This window comes from Corvus kubaryi, unplaced genomic scaffold, assembly GCF_017639235.1.
Source record: "Corvus kubaryi isolate FWS band 111438036 unplaced genomic scaffold, C.kubaryi_AGA036_p1.0 78, whole genome shotgun sequence".
Taxonomy (NCBI): Eukaryota; Metazoa; Chordata; class Aves; order Passeriformes; family Corvidae; genus Corvus; species Corvus kubaryi.
This window is the reverse complement of record NW_024582065.1, coordinates 9,139,696-9,156,982: the sequence shown is the minus strand read 5'-3', so window position 1 is coordinate 9,156,982 and position 17,287 is coordinate 9,139,696. Positions and strand designations below refer to the sequence as shown.

General features: G+C 43.9%; 1 protein-coding gene across 3 annotated transcripts in view; it reads right to left on the bottom strand.

The window, feature by feature from the left end:
* The window catches only part of CRB2 (crumbs cell polarity complex component 2), a 57,481-nt gene extending 40,540 nt beyond the window's left edge, over positions 1-16,941 (bottom strand). Inside the window, exons 1-2 of one of the 3 annotated variants that reach the window (XM_042052481.1) lie at positions 16,926-16,941; positions 9,121-9,184 (exon numbers count right to left, since the gene is read on the bottom strand). The gene's annotated coding sequence lies outside the window, so the exon portion shown is untranslated. Of the gene's footprint in view, positions 1-9,120; positions 9,185-16,184; positions 16,570-16,925 lie in introns of those variants that run through there. The other 2 variants (XM_042052479.1, XM_042052480.1) reach the window with 2 other exon arrangements.
* Between the last annotated feature and the right edge of the window lie 346 nt (positions 16,942-17,287).

Genomic DNA, 17,287 nt, shown 5'->3' with positions numbered 1-17,287 from the left:
AACATAATTGACAGCTTATTGGAACGCTATCCATTTTATCCCCAAGAAACTTCACTGCATCTAAGCCAACTTTATATATACCCCAGTAAGAAGCAGCATCTTGTATATTTAAAGAAGTTTTCCATGCCAAGGCCAGTGTGTCAGCACCATTTGTTATGCTTGAATGCTTTATGAGACAGAAGTCACAAACCTGACAATTTAACTCTCATTAGCTTTGGGAGTGACTCCATATGCCAGCCTAGCTACACTCTCTGGGCAAATGATGAACCTTTTTGCTTCCAACTCGGCTTTAACTCCCCCTCTGTTACAGGACTTTAGCAGAATTTCCTTTGCTGTCTCTGGGAGCAGAAGGGAAGCCAAAGTACAGATGGCTGAGCTTCCCAGAATCACAGAGAGCAGCTGTAGTGGGTCCCAGTCGATGTGTGGCTCCTTGGCTCTGCTAACCCACACCTTCAGCAAGTCACTGGAGGGTCATGAGGGCCTATCAGCGCTTTTCAAAGAAAACTTTCGGCTGAAGATTTAAACTCCATTTGATCCAAACCCCTTTTAAGTGCATGACTCTGAACCAGGGCACTTTGCATATTTCTGCCAGTCTCCCTTCCCAGGAGGTCACTATGGCAAGCATGCTGGAGAAAATAGAATCCAAGAGGCAAGAAAATCTATTTAGGTTTGTGTGTGTGTGAGTGTGTGTGTGTGTGTGTTCTGAGAAAATGAGAAACCACTGTCACTTGTAATATATGAGACTAAGTGAAGATTTCTTCAATTCCATTTCTGCCTCCTGTAAATCTTGTTAAAACACAGGTTCCCTTGGCTTCTGCATGTCCTTTGATTCAGGCCAGATAATGGAGATTAATCAGTGCCCAGTACCCAGTATTTATGAGATTTCACACCTTCCTTTCACTCAGAAAGGTAAAAAGTCTTTAAAAAAGACTTTTGTGGGCTGTTACAACATTTCCTTTTAACTTGAGGAATCATACAGACATTTCCCTGAAATCTTGAATGAGCAAATGATTACTTTTAATTTTATTTTGTTAGTCAGAGTTAACCCTAAGTAATCTTCAAGAGTGTGCATTACAATCTGAACAAACCTCTTATTATAGCAACCAACTTTTGGGAGAGCAGGAGTGAGAAATCCAAAGCAACCAAAATGCAGGGGGGAAAGCCAGGAATGTCAACGCATTGTGTTTCCCCTTAAAACAGTTTCTTCCCATTCATAAGAGTTACATCCTTCAGACAGGAGTTTAAAACAGTGAATGCCACTCCTGTCTATTAACTTCCACACTGATACACACTTAACTCCAGTTCCCTGTTCCTTTCCCCTCCTAACTTAACCCTATTGCCACGATCTGTTACAACCAGAAAGCTGACATTGTATTCCCACCACCCAATATCCACAGAGTTATCACTGAAGTCAAAGCCACAGTTCGTCCCCTTCCATGACTTTAAAGCTCATAATCCTCTGTTACATCAGCCATAAGGACAGTGATTTGTTGAATCTGCCCAACAGACTCTTTTCCTTTTCTACTGCTTTGCAGAGACGGTGCTTCCACTACAGGCACATCCTCGAGGGCTGCTGGAATCTCGCTCCTAGGTCAGAACTGGCCCCTACAATATAGGAACTAAATAACTTATTTGGGCAGTAGCACAGAGGAATTGCCCCAGCAGCAGTGGACAAAATGCTTCCCATTTCATTCATCCATCTGCAGCTGAAATGGAGCTTCCAGGGGTGAGATAAGGTCACAACGAAGTAAAAGGGGAAATAGAATCTGTCCAACAATAAACCAGGTGTCAATGCCTGCTGCACAGAGCCTGACCAAGGACAACACGGTCATTCTCTGTTAGCTGTGCTGGGATGTTGGGAATTTTGAGCAGATGTTAATAGGATGAATACACACCAGTCGCACAGTCTCAGAATAATAATGCCTGTGAATGCCAAAAGCATATTGATCTCCTGAAGTGCATAGTCAGAGCATCTAATGGCTCTGGAGAGAGCAGGGAAACACTTGGAAGGGGAAGAGGAAAAAAAAAAAGAGATGCTTCAGATTTGAGAGTTTTATCCACTAAAAGAGCCTTGGGGCTCACAGGGGTGTTAAACTGCTGCTGCACAGACACATTCTGAGGGACCCAAGAATACACAATTTGTGCACAAGAATGGAAGAATGAATTTACAGAACTTGTATAATTATAACAGGTCTAAAACACTTCTTCTAGGTAGAATATTAGAACCAGGAAGAACCTAAAGAGGAAAATAAATTCTTACTGCACAGTCCTGATGGACCAGAACTGTGGGAAAAGAAAAGCTAACACCAGTGACAGAGAATGCAGATACTGTTCAAAAGAAATTCAAAGAGAAATTCTTTCTATTTTAATGATCTCAGCTGTTATTAGTGATGCAGATCAGGGCTTTGTTCTAAAAGGAAATCTCATAGCTAACCTGCGGTGTCTTTTTCAAGTGGGAGACATTGAAAGCTCCTTTTTACACAAGGGCTGTGTAACTGGGAAATTCAATTCATTCTCTTTGCTTTGATATCTATTTGGTTCAGCACTACACACACTGTCAAAAGCAAAATGCTATCCTCCACTGCACCTGAGGGCCCAGTGGTCCAGTGGCATATGCTCCATGGAACTGATCCAGTGTTTTCACCCTCTCACAAAGACATGCAGCTCTTTGAAGGAGGACAACACTCCAGGACAACAGGACTGCAAATTATCAGCTTGTTCAGAGAGGTTTTTCTTTTTTATGAGCTACAAATCAGACCAAGCTACACTAACAGAGAGATCCTTGTAAAGTTCACTCCCAGCAGTGCCACCATAGGAGCATATCAGAATTCCAGCAACTCTGGTCAACAGTGTTATATATCCCTTGAACCACTAAGGACATTAAGCAAACACATTGAAGAGACAAGAAAAGATTCCAGTTATCCTGAGCTTCCCACTCTCTGACCACAAAACCACATTCTCGCATCAAATGGGGAATGCAACTCAAGGGACATTTTAATCCTACACCCCTATTCTAATTAATAATCCTATTTTATCAATATTTGATGGAGCTGTTATTGTGTTTGCTCTGACCATTTCACTTTTCAGAGAATGCTCTGAATTATGCAGCTTGATAGCAATGCAAGAGCAATGTACTCCTTTTGATGTAGTACAGATTGGAAACATGGCACGTCCTTTCCTAAGGCAGTGCCTCTGCAGAAGGTCCTGCTTCAGGAGCAGCCTATGGGATGGACTGGCAGCTGTAACATCTGCAACTGAGCGTCAGCTGATGCACAGAGATCTGTTGACTCAGCCTTAATGACCCCTCCCCGTTGTGGCCCACCATTGGATGGGAAAGAAAATAAACTCATATCCTGAAAACCAAACCACAGCAGAGACAATGTTGAGCACAACAGAGCCCAATCATTATGTATGCTGGCACAGAGACTAACAGTTAATAAGGAACAAAACCAATAATGACAAGAAAAACTCACAATTTTTTGTGAAGTGTTGAGGAGAAGGAAGCAGACTACCCAGTGCTAAACACAACAGACATGCCTGGCCCTCACCACAAACCTTCACGAATGTCATGCAGTCTCACTCAGATGAGTATCTGACCAGGGCTGCTGTTGCAATTGCATTTCCACGGGGTTGGGAGGTTAGTGCTGCTCCCCAACTCCTCAGCAGCACCATCTACATAAGTGTCCTCCCCCTCTGCTCTGCCTCTGCAAACACAGGAACTGCCCCAACACCTGCCTCGACATGAGCAGCAATATGAACCCAGCAACTGCAAGTGCTTCAACTAAAGTCAATTGCTTAGGGAAAGGCAGCTCAAAAACAATTACATGCTGCTACAGGAAAAGTAAAACCTTCCACAATCCACACCACACTCTTTAAGGATCCCCTTTGGGAAACAGAATACTCCAAATTCTCCATCAGTGCAGAATCGTTAAGATCAGACCCTGCTGCTGAAGAACTGAGACACAGAGAATGGCACTACAAACCCATGGATACAGAAATGGGGTTTTCTGTACGTTCCTCACACTCGCAGTTTCTCCATCCTGTACCTTCCACCTGCAAGTGCATTTTCTCAGTCCTTGTTTCTCTATAGCACAAGTGTTCCCAAAGCAGAGGTAGGGACTGAAGTATGGAAACACATTGGCAAGCTCCCACTTCCCTGTCATATTGCACATTTTCCCAGTTTCAGTTTTTTACTGCATTATACAATGTTGGTATCATAAATACAAGTATCAATTAATATACCATGAAGGAGCAGAGAAGCAGATTAATTCATCCCAGTTCAAAGGCTGGGAATAGTGGCTATTCATGGGACAACAGGTAGCAGTCAGAGCGCCAGGAGAAGCCAGACAGACCCCTAATTACTGCGTGACTTCTACACTTAGCATCTGACTCAAAAGCCCAAAGAAGCAATTAAAGACAGCCGGCAGTTACAGTAGGCTTTGGTTCATGCCAATGGAGAAGCTGCTCCTAGGGAGCTCTGTCCTTCCACATTCCAGCAGGTTGTGATGGTCACAAGATTGTCAAAGGTCAGAAAAACTATGGAGAGAGGGAATAAGTCCTGAATAACAGCTGTTCAGTGAGTCAAAACCACTGGATCATGCAAGCTTTGAGGGAAATTTTATGTCATCTGTTCTGTCTTAGAGAGAAGAAAAGATGTGATGGCATTATTTTTTCACAGCAATGATACAAGCACAGAACAGCAAACAGATGGAGGTGTCATAACAAAGTGTGAAACACAAAAAAGAATAAAGTGAGACCCTCTGCTTGAGATGCTTGTGCTGTGAAATCCTGTCTGTAGTGACCTGTCAGAAAAATGCCTCAATTACTACAGGCTGGGATAAGCACAGGTACTTAACCTCAGAGACAGAGGGTCTGATACCCCCAAGGATGGGCTGGGGATCCACACCATGGAGCAGGGCAGGTCCTGGCATGGGGCAGGGTGAGGGCTACAGCAGTACCACAGCAGACCCATGGCTTGGTGCTGGAAGCAGCCCTGGAATTAAACTATTTGCAGGAGCATTCATGTAAATTCTGAGTAGTGGGGCTCTTGAGAGGTGCCAAGTGACAGAATAATGCTTTGGGTTGATTGCTTCCAGGAGGAGGAAAAAAAAAGGAAAGCACAGAAGAAAAGCATCCCCTATGTGGAAGGAACTAAATGTTACCGAGATAAAATGGAAAATGTTTAATATAGACTATCACTGACAATGTATCCCCATCACTACACATGCAAACAAGGTTTACCTGAGCAGTATGGACCTTGAAGGACACTGTTTCATCTATAAAAGGTTTGGAGATGTTACAACTTAGTCTTTTTACCAGGAGATACTTTATTAAAATTGCTGTAAACAGTAACTTGTTCTAGCAAAGAAGAGGCTCCTCTTCCCACGAGCTTAAAAGGATGTTAGCCTTCAATTCTGTTTTTGAAGAATGTTTCAGATATTGATTTCTACCTCATACTCAACATAAGTTATGTTTTCTTCACAGTTCTGGTGCTCAGAGCAGAAAGCAACAACGTTTTCCTGAATCTCTAAACAGATCTCTTTTAACACCATGTTCTCTGCACAGATTTTCCCAATACTTCTCCATTCCATAACCCAGCAGCCGTAGCAAACCAAAGTATTTGGCAATACTGAATTACTCAAAGAAATCTGAGCCTTCTCTCTGTTCATAGGTCTCCCTCAGGGCCCTGAGTGGGTTGCAATAGCACAGACAGTTGCTCTAAATAGCTTGGATCCAACACTCTACTCGATGGTGATTAAATATATAAAATGTTACACATCCAATATTTGAAGTGCAAAGGCCCAGGGCACCTCAGCAGTGCTTTCCACACAGAGCAATTATAGCACTGGAAGTACTGGAAATACCATCATGTGATCCAGTCACAAACTACTGATCTAAGAGAAGGAATCTAGAACAGAAAGGAACAGTGAGAAAGTTCAAGATGTATAATTGATGTTTTCCCTTTTAATTCCATGTGTAAGCCAGTCTTTGTTGCAGACCTGTATGAGAAAAGAGATGTTATACACACTCAGCTGCCACACAGACACTACTCCTAGGAAGTACAACAGTCTAGGCCATTCAAGGCAGAGATTTTTTGCTGTTACTGTGACATCTGTACCCTTCAAAAGTTAGGGTTTTTTACTTTGAAAAGGCTGTACTTTACAAAGATGTTGCCAACAGAGGAAGTGAATATCTGACACTGCAAATTAGTTAGACTTTGTCATATATTTGTACTTTTTTCTAATGGAATACTAATCCTGACAGTTGGCACTGATTAGTATTTTGGAAGTGGTTCTCAGGAGCTGCTGACTCACTGGGCCATGGTCCCCACTGTTTCAACAAACTACAGAAACAGGCAAAGCAAAAGGACAGACATGGCAAAACCCATCTATGGCTCATCAAGTAATTTAAATACATGAAAGTAAGTGTGGCTTTATAGTCCTTCAATTATGCATTGCATCTGAATTATGTATGGAGCAGAGGCACGCAGGAATTCTGGTGGAAGGAAGCAGCACAGTGCACTAGCGCTTCCTCCCCAGGATAAGACAGGACTGTGCTCTGCACCAGGCTCTCTCCAGTTTAATGGAAGCCTGTCTTTCGCAGACATTTTGCATACCCATTCTCACGGCAAGGAGTTGTTTCATCCAGCTCAGCAATCCCCTGCTGCCCCCTCAGAGGAGCACATTTCCATTGCTGGTGAGCAAATACTTCCCCTAGATCTTGCTGTGCTCTTAGTGAGCCCAAGTACTCTTCAAGAATAATGTAATCCATAGGTACTTTAAACCTCTAAAACCTAACTTACTTAATGTCAAGTGTTTAAATACATCATGCCTCTCATATCAGTCAGTGGCTTTGTAATGTATTGCATTTGTCTAATCTGCAGTTTTACCATTCTGTTGACTGTAATGATTGTTTTTGCTACTCTAATTCAGTATTTACACCTTCACCATTTTTGTGAGGGACAGATATTAATTGCCTCTTATAATGCCATATAATCTGGCCGTAAGGTCCCTTGGAAAAAAAAGTCAACTTTAATCATTATATCATCATACCATTACCATTACTAACCATTATCCCAAGTTCTGCCATTGCTACCTGTAGTGGATCTATAATGAATGTGCACATACACAAATCATGCATGAATACAAAAACTCCATGTTCAGTCCTTAATTCCATACTCTTCTCTCCATTTACTTTTGTTTTCTATTTACTATTTTTCACTTTAAATGCACAGTTGTGTATTACACATGAATAAATACAGACTATTTAGAGAAGTGATAGTGGATAAAGGATTAATCCTCTGAGACAGTTGTACAGGTTGGTCTGTCCTTATGCATTTCCCTAGCCAGACATCAACAAAGAACATCTCTCCACCTCCACCCTACCTCCTCCTTAGACTGTACCTTGCACTGGGCAAAACACTAAACCCTGCTCCCTGAAGCAAGTTTCATGCAGAAAACAGACACTGTCAACTTCAGATACAGCCCCACATACAAACTGACATTTGGTTTATGCTGGGAAAACTTCTGAAACTCCAGGCGTGATTTTGCAGAAGGAATATTTGTGCTTTTGTCTTTCCCTGAGGCACAATGACCTTCCCTTGAGCGGGAGCAGCGCAGCTCTGCAGCCAGCCCCGGCCCGGCACTGAGCTGCAGCTGCCACGCGGTGGCAGAGGTTGGGTACCGACACCACAGCGCCGCTTCCTAGGAATGCACCGAGAACGCTTATTCTCTGCTCAAGGTGACTCTCAAGATGATTTCGTGCCTCCTCATTAATTACTATACGTATTTATAGACAAATTAAGAATTCAAACAAGCGTTTATACAATTAATCGCTTCGAGTTCTAGTGGAATAAACAGTATCAAACCAATTCATCAGCTTGGGGGCTTATGAGAATTTAACACAATTTCATTTTTTTCTGTTCCCTCTCTGGTATCATGTCTCACACAAGAGTTAAAATGCCAAACACCAGCAGAGTTCTTTATAACAGAAGGAGCATAAGGAGTTCTGAACCATCAACTATTTGCTTCAACTCACCATGAAGAGAAAATTGATTTGATGCAATAATCAAGTTAGGCTTGCTTCTACACCCCTCTCCCAAAGACATTGTGTCTAATCTTTAAGTATTCAGCTGATAATTCAATTACCAGCTTACTGAGAGCCACTACAAAAACACTGTATACTACTCACTGCAATTTGGATCATGTGAATGTACAGTATTCCACACAAGGTGCTTCTGCTTTGTGAGACCTTGCCATCCTCCCACTTCAGAGGAAGCTGCATATTTTATCCTTTAAAGATGCTACAACAGCTATGACTCCATATAGCACATTCTCTGTATTTTTAGATCACACCAGGCCAACCAAACCCCTTTTCCCCTCTCTGCCACACCATTCATGAATCCGCTAATAATGCAGCACAGCTTTGTTCTGCCCTCAGTATTCTAGCCTTGCCTTCACACAGTTTGGCCCATTTCCTTTAATCAAACCCTGTACACTCTTCTGCTTTTCAAGTAATTAAGCACTCGAGCTGTGCTAATGCATCTTTTCATTTGCAGTTCTCCCTGGGTTTGCTCCATGCAGCACAGCACCCAGCTTTAAGCCAGGTGTGCAATGTCCTGGGCAGGGCTGTGGGAGCAGCCCCAGCCCCACACATCGAGCCCTTCCTGCCGAGCACAGCCCCGGCACTGAGAGCCCCAGAGAGGCCCCTGCCGTGACAATGCCAGGGACTGGCACGGTGCTTAATGAGCCACACACCACGGCCCTGCCACACTGGCAGTCTGGCACTGGTGCTTGTGGAGGTTTTTTAACCCCAAATTTCCATCACCTTTCTAATCGTAAAGCACCTGAACTAATCAAGAGTCAGCTCTGAGAAAACAGGATGAATGACTTAAAGCACTTTTGCAAAAAGAAAACAAAAACCAAACACATGGATGCCTTTCAAGGCCAGCATGACAAATCTGCATAGAAAAAAAAAATTGAGAAGATCACACTACACTTGCTTAGGAATCATTTTGCCTTTACAGGATCTGAATAGGAATATTCATACTGTGTTCTAATAAAAATGGACGTGGAACTACAAAGTGAGAAAAGAGCAATTTGCAGGATAGAGATCACTCACAAATTGCAGGAACAGGTCACAATGAAGAATCTTCTGCTGTCAGTCCTTTCCAAGTTTCAGACTTCTGCAGAAACAAAATAGAAGATCCAATAAATTAAAATGTTTGTGAATTTTAAAAAAGCCTATAATCCCATCCTAGGTACTTCTACTCTTCCCCTTTAAATTTTCCACAGAACACTGTTTTTGTAGCTGCCAGTTCTGTGACCTTGCTGGAAGTGGCCAAGCCAGAGATCAATTAGTGAGCACAGAAGAGAGGAGCAGCTTTGCCTTCATCGCGCTGTCCCTTGGGAGGAGGGCAGATCGTTATCCAGCAGGAGTGCTAGCACAGGTTGGGACTAACTGAAGATGCACAGTGCAGCAAAACCAAAAGGAAATGGGAGAATCTCTTTTTTCCTTTGGCTGTCACATTTTACATTTCCCCATAATTTAAAAATACTTTAATTTTCCAGTTAACAAAACCTTGTTACACTAAACGGTATCTACAACAAACACACCATGCTGGCTTCAAACACATAAATTATGAAGCAAGCCCTCTAAACCCTCAGGAAATCCCCACTGTCCCCCATTTCAGAGCCAGGACAAACTAAAGCACAGAAGAGTTTAGAGATTTTAGTGTTACACACTACAAACCACAGTGACAGAGAAGGCTAAAAGTCCCAGCAGCTGAGCTTCCAGGTCCCTAGCAAAGGGCCTCAACTGCTGAATGCCTTCAGAACACAACTGGGGGGCTTTCCACTAAGGACACAACTGCTGCCTGATATACAGCTGTGCTCTCAGGACTGCATGAACCCCAGCTCTTCAGTATTTAAATGAGTACATAAATATTTCACATAAAACTTAGCCTAAAATAAGCCACCTGCCTGGTTACTACAGCACTACTGCAGTCTGTCTGCTTGCCTTAATTTGCGGGCAACTATAATTCTGCTTGTGAGACACACTATTCCTTAAGCCCTCCCAGAAAAAAACCTGAGAGATCAATTGTCCTTAAATAAGTAATTAGAACAGCTGAAATAATTTAGGCCATCAGAGAACAAGAAGGATAAATAAAAAGTTATAGCTCTGTGAACACTTGCATCTAATAGAATTTTTGCATTTATTTAACTGATAGAAAGGCTGAACACCAGAGCATGAGGCAGAACTGCTGCACAGCTTCTGTAACAGGAAAGCCGAATAGGATGGCACTACATGCCCACATTAAAATTATTTGGCAGGTTAATTAAAACAAAAAAAACCAACCAGGATACAAGATACACCAACAGTGCTCAACTTCCCACTCCTAATGCAAGCAAACTTAGAGCAAAGATTTGACAGGAAGCTTCTAATTTAAGGCAGGAAGCCAAGAAAACATTCTGTGTAAAGAGGCATTTCTACACTCACAGGTGTGCTACACTAAACATGGGAAAGTACATGTAAAATATACTCTCCCCAAAGTACAGGTACAATTCTGTTCAAATGCCTAATCTGACCATTTTGGACTTGCATTGGGGCGAGTAGACCCTGGGAGATCCTTTACTGGTAAATGCTCATCACAAGGATAACTACTTGTCCAAACATTTGGGCTGTCCAGGAAACCATCTTTACAGACTGGGCTCAATTTTCCCTTCAAGAGAAATCTGATACACTTCAAAATTGATAGTCAGCATTGCAGTCTCCATACCTCCTACGACACAGGCATCCAAATCTTTCTCAGTGTTTCAGCAGACACACAGCTCATTTGCTAGTCACAGCTCACTGACATCTCCAGCTACTAAATATCCACATTTAGATAACATTTTGGCATATCAAAGTTGATGAAATTTTGAGGTACATGCCTAAAGTCTGGAATATGACTTGTATCTGCTGCAGATCTGTTTTCCATTTATCACATTATGTGACAAAACTAGTTAGCTCAGCAGCAGCTCCATGGGTACACAGAGTAAAGAGTCTCAAATATGGAAAGGTTACTTCTAGTTTGTGCAGTGTGAGGGGACAGCACATCATCACGGAGGAGATGAAGCAGACTGCAAAGAGTCCTCAGTGCTGGTCAACACCCATTTGTCACATGCAGGGTACAGGGTACTGACCTTCTCTATCTGCTCTGGAGCTTCAGCCACTTGGAGATGAACCAACAAGAGGCTGACAATCTGCTCCGAGCCACGTTCTTTGTTGGGTTTGCGTACTGGCGCACTCAGGAAACACTCTCACCAGCTTCAGCAAGGTCAGTTTTATCCCAAGGGTACAGCTTGGGAGCAGTTTCCAAATGCCACTGAATTCTGGCTCTAATATCACAAAATTTTTGATGAAGTTATAACGCTACTTCATTATAACCAAAATTCTCATTATAGCAAGATTTGTAGACCGCATTTCTGACCACAGTTCAAAGTGAGACAATTACAGTTATTCCTAAGAGTTCTCCACTGTCTGTTGATGAAAAATTAATCTTGGTAAAGCTTTTTTTTAAAAAGATTATTATAACTGCTGCTAGCTGCACTCAAACAAACTCTGATTCAAGTTCTAGGCTTCAGGGTCATTGATAGACACTCAGCTACTGCTGCCACCAAAAAAATACTGATTACCAAGACAGAAACAGATATGGGAAGGAGAAAACATGCAGTTAAAAAACCAAAGAGGGAAGAAACCAAACCCACTGAAAACAAAAAAAATTCATACCAGAAACAGACTGAAAACAGAAAGGAAATTAGCATTTAGGAATGAAAAAGCCTATTCACTGTTGATGTTAAATACAACACCCGGGGAGAGAGAAGCTGGGTTTATTTTTGATAGCAGCATAAACATTAAGGATAAGCCAAAAGCATTTAGAAAATATGGGTGCAGTACAAAGGCTCATGTGATGAGAGCTGTTTTGCTTTTAATCTTGACCTGGAAAACCTCTTGTATGACAGAGCCTCTTTTCAGTGGAGTCAGTCCTGCCTAGTTGCTCTGCCTATTAGTGATAAAAAGGCCACCCAAGTTGTTTCTGCTTTGGAACGATGGCAGGTTTTCAATCTTAAACTTCAAAGCAAAAGAAAAAAACCCACCCTAACATATCTGTCTAAGGACCTGCACCAAACTCCTGTCATCCCTTATCTGGTCCAATCACACTCTTCCCTAAAACAACAATCCTTACAACTGTATCTCTGTTTTTCTAGAAAGGACGTACATATACCCCCAAATATTTATCTACTTGCCACTGATATAAATGGAAATACTTATCTCATCTTGATATGAGATAAACATATACCATGTCCTACCCACAAATGGAAAAAAGAGCTCATTTCCAAATTGATTCAGCATGTCTGCAAGCCCAGTAACACAGAAGTGCAAACCATATCAACCACAATCATTGGGAGTGCTCAGCAATCAGAGAATCCCATCTCAAATGTGTATTACAAAGACTGAAAACTGTGAAGCTCTGTGGAGTTCAGTCCTGCTTTAGATGTCTGTTCACACAGTCCAGGCGTGTCCAGAGAGCAGAGCTGCAGACCAGTGCTTGGTCTTTGCAACTTCACCCTCCTAAATTGCATGCGTAACTTGTTGCATATGATACTGCCAGCCCCATGGGCTCAGTGACAACGGACCCTAGAACTTTCTTTCTGCCCCTTTTCCCCCACAGCCCACACAGCAGAGATGCCCTGCAAACAGCTGCTGTCCTCCATTCCCGTGAGCACAACAGGCAAAAGCACTTTCATCCACAACAAAAATGTTGAAGTCCAGATGAAGTACCAACACTCCACGTTGATATGTCATGTTACAGATCAGGACACTTCACATGACCACTTAGGGCATCACCTTAATTAGAAACTGTAATTAAATGCCCAGTGAAGGTTGGTAATATCATTTGCTTCCAGGCCTTCTTATTTCACGAGGAATGCTCTGTTGGCTCAGATCAATTCTCCCATGGAGCCTGGTTCTGTCCCTCAAAGCTATGTTTACTGCTATGAGTTTTGTCATGGCCACCAGAAGAAAAGTTTTACATATTCAGCAGTTGCCAGATGGGGTGAGAACACAACCAGAGCACTGAGGGCAGCACTACACAACAACCGAGCTGTCAGGAACGCCGAGCTGCGCTGCACTCTGTCCTGAACAGTACCTATTAAAATAAGATTAAAGCACTTGTGTTTACAAATGGGTCAGGAAGCTGCTGGCCTGCAGGTCACTACAGACACTGCCCTCGGGCTGGCTCTGGCCAAAGCAGGTAAGTGTGGGATGGTGTGACAGGGCCACACCACGGGGGCTGGCAGGTGAGTGCTGCCTTGCTTGAGAGCAATTCACGCGCTGGTTTAAGGAACACTCTGTACCACAACTCTGCAAAGCTGAGACACCTCAAACAAGAAAGTGAAATCAGAAAATTAACAAGTAGAGCACCACATATTGAGACATGCATTCTTTTTTTTAACCTAGACCTTTGTTGTTTTTAATAATTGATATAAAGTAACAGATGACTCACTAATTGCACTTCTAAATTGTAACCCAACCTGGAATCAATCACACATGGCATAACTTCTATTCTTATTCGAAGCTAAATCCACCACAGTGCCTGCAGTAGCCTCTCTAATAATTGCATTAGTCATAACCTGAAAGTATTTCCCATTTCCTTAGTTCCAGTTTTGCTTGCTTTTCAAGCTGATCCTCATCCCTGTCGCTTAAAAGATCTCTGAAATGTTACCCTGCAGAGCCTGCTCTGGGACTTGAGGAGCTCTGTGCAACATTTCATGGTGTGAATCCTCCTCTCCTGGTGACTAATTTTCCTCCAGTACTATTTTATCTCCTTTGCTCTAGCTCAAAGTCAGAGAATCATTCAGGGTTGCAACAGATATTAGCAAGCACTGTGTAAAACTTGGTAAAGAGCTAGGTACACAAATGACTCCCAGCATAAATCATATCATCTTCTGTTTTGCAGCATAAATTCTCAATTTTCAAGTATCCTCTACACTGGATACTTACCTGCTTGATTCTCTCCCCTCTATGCCTGAGAGAGACTTTAAAATAAAAATTAATACAGGTCTTCTAAGCATTTTTCAAAATAAAACTCTTAGCTATATCAATCTTATGAGACTAATTTCCCATGTAAACACAGCTTTTGCTATGAAGATTTTTAAAAGACATGCACAGAAAGTTATTTTTTGCAATTCAAAGTCTGTCCTCGGCTATCTTTGCACAAATCCCATTAACTTTAGGATATGTCTAAAGGCAGAATTTGAAACCCATAAAGAACTGGGTCACTGGACAATGGTAAGTCTCAAACAGAGATTTCTGAGTTATAACACGAAAAAAAATCCCTCTTCCCTGGGGCACTACATGAGCATTCCCACTTGTCTGTAAACAACACCAAACACTTGAAATTTGACAGGCTGCATTTCATCCTTGCTCACTTAGGGGTTTCCCCTGTCCTGTAGCTAATGGCCACTTAGTCCTTAGTGTAGCATTTGGGGCTGACACCACATCCCTCAGTGCCCATCCCATGGGGCTGCCCCACTGCACAGCTCAGCACCTGCCTCACTCCAACCTTAACACTGGCACCCACCAGCAACTTCTTGTAGAGGGCCCCTTGTTTGTCTCAGGGATGCAGGTGACATTCAAGAACACATGACAATGTCTGAAATACTTCTATGAAAAAATCTGAAGGAAACACACATTATTTCCATTATCGTTATACATTTTAAAAAATAATTTTTTCTATGCCAGTATTTTGTCCCAAAAAAGAGCACAATTATCATTAATTACTTCAACTTTCATCAAGGTAACTCTTAATTCCATGTTGCTTTTGGCACAGTTCAATCCCCATACTTTATTGACTATACTTAGAGCTATAAATTCAATTTTCTTCCTTTTTATTCCATGAAGCCTAAAGACAGATGTTAACTTCTTTTCCAAGCCTCAGATGTTCTTTTCCTTGTTAAATGTATATCCTTGTACTGCAGTGCCAAAGCTCTTCCAATCCCCTGTACTCTAAATTAATCCATCAATCCCCTTTCCTCTGTGTTTCTGCCCTTGGCAAATCATTAGCCCAAGGGAGAACTCAACAGAAAAATTCAAGATTTCACTCAGACCACAGCTGAAAACATTTCTTCTACCTCTGCAATAACTTCATTACCTGAGGTGCCATCTCTTGCAGATTTTTCCCTCCTCACTACGTTTCCAGCTGCCCTGCACAGCCATTCATTTCACTGGGATGGGAAGCTGCCCCTTCCCATCCTGCCATCCCCCCCAGCATCCTTTCTCCAGGCTGTATGTGTGCTGTGTCTCTATTTGATGCAATCAGTATCAAATAAAACCGTTCTCACACTGAGTCCTTGGACCAGTCCTTGATTTCCAGCTATTATCTTCTGCCTCTTTTCAAGGCCCACACTAATATTTTAAGGTCACACAGGAGATTTGGATAAATTCATTCATTGCTTTGAAATCTTTCAATTTGAGACATGAAAGCAGTAACTGAGATTCCTCATATTTGTTTCTCCTTTCAATCCTCAAACAGGACAAGATAAAAGTCTGTTACAAAGGCAGAGCAATGTCTGACTGTTCAGAACCAGGGTGACACTTCAGCCACAGGCTTGCAAAGCAGTATACAAAATATAAGTCTAATTGGAACAAGGTGGACCTCTTCCTACATGTAAAGTTATTAATGCACACGTGCTTTCTACTTCCACTCTAACGCTGAAATCACTCTTTTGAATGAAAGTTACTGTTTCACTTCAGCACCACAAATCTCCTGATCCTACAGCCTTTGGCCAAAGTACCCTCAGGGGCTGCTTCAGCACAGCACAGTTGTGTACTGATTATTTTGGAATAGAGCTCCCCAGTCAGCAGTCTTTCATCTTCACAGCCTGTATAAAATCAGTTTTGAAAAGTATAAAAAGTGATATTGAATACGATTGCCATGCACTTGCATGCTGAAAGCTGAGTTCGAAAAGGCACTTAACCTAGAAAATCTGGCAGAAATTTTGAAGCACTCAAGTGACTATATTGGCCATTGAAGTGTTGAAGCACATGGAATGCTGAAGGATTATGAAGTTCTGTAACTGTTCTATGTAACACACATACAAAGAAGAAAGAAAATCCCGTCAGACTCAACTCTCTCCTCATACCTAAAGGTTCTGCTTGTCAGGGCTGCTCTGGAGTGCGATGAACATCAGCTTCGGGAGCTCTCTCCACCTCCACTGCAGTGCCCATCTACAACAGCCACCTGTCTGGGACTGGGAAGAATTATTGCAGGGAGCTTAAAACTAAACCCATTAGTCTTGATTTCTAGAAGAGAAAGGTGGAAATCATTGACCACCACACTCCTTGTGGAGCCCAACCTGCCCAAACACAGCATGAAGATGCCTTGATTTGTCCTCAGCCACTGAGGATTCCACAAGGAGCTCAACCGCTCACATGGAAACCCTATTCCCCAACTCAATTTAGGAACCTGCTCTTTCTGCACTGCTTCGGATTTGGCAGCGGGATATTAATCCCACCAAGGCCGCGCGCTGCGTGAGGGGCCGAGGCCCTGCCGCACCCCTGCCCTGGCTCCCTCCCCTCAGCCCTACCCCCGGGCCCGCCCGGCGCCCCCCTCAGCCGGCGGGGCCGAGGCTGCCGGCGCTATTCACGCTCGTGGCCGGGGCCGTCGCAGGGCCGGGGCCGCCCCGTTGCCGGTGCCCGCCGCGGAGCTCCGAGCGCGACCGGGGCCGGCCCGGCCCGGCCCTCACACACCTGCCCGGCCCCCGCCCTCAGCGCTGCGCACTCTGCGCCCGGCACGCTCGCGCCTACGCCGTTTGCGCAGCGGGAGCCCTCAGGTGCGGCGCTCGCGCTGACGACATTACGGAGAGTCCGTAACACACACCGACCTCTCGGGGCTCTACGCAAGCGGCGTTTCCAGGTGCGGCTCGGCCGCTCCCGTCCCGCGCGGCCGCGGCGCGCTCCGAGCAGCAGCGCCGCTCCCCAGGCGAAAGGTGGGACCGCGCGGGCTGCGCGGGGAGCAGCGGCCGCAGGTGGGGAGTCGCGCGGGGCCGAGCCGCCCTACGTCGATTCCGTAAGGCTGCGCCGGCCTGCAGGAAACGACAGGGTCCGTGGCGCTACGGAGCTGGCGCAGGGCGGCGCGGCGCCCCCTACGCAGTTGGCGTAGGGCGCTCTCAGGTGCAGGGAAGGGGCGGGCGCGCGTTGCCCGGCAGCCGCAGCCTATGGGGGCGCGGGGCGCGGTCACGTGCGC